Below are 300 nucleotides of genomic sequence, written 5' to 3'. Positions count from 1 at the left end.
TACATAATCACTGGTGCTTTTGTACTGTTATTTGGCAGTAAAGTATTTATAATAAAAATATGTTTCCAATCATTGCAGTAAGGAAAATGTGCCTGTGTGTTTTAATGACTGGCTCATTCGCACCCTATGGAAAGATATATAGTCACTTTTAGAGATGAGCGAAGAAATGAAAAATTCGATTCGACTGATTCGGCGAATTCGTGGACAATATTCGATTCGAGTCGAATAAATTCGCTGTGAATTTAACTTAAAAAAGGGTGTTTCTAGGCTTCAGAGAGACTTAATATTAGTGCAGAACAC

Source organism: Staurois parvus, unplaced genomic scaffold (assembly GCF_062004578.1).
Source record: "Staurois parvus isolate SC_StPar_1 unplaced genomic scaffold, SC_StPar_1.0 ptg000018l, whole genome shotgun sequence".
NCBI classification, from domain to species: domain Eukaryota; kingdom Metazoa; phylum Chordata; class Amphibia; order Anura; family Ranidae; genus Staurois; species Staurois parvus.
Note: the sequence above shows the minus strand (reverse complement) of the source record.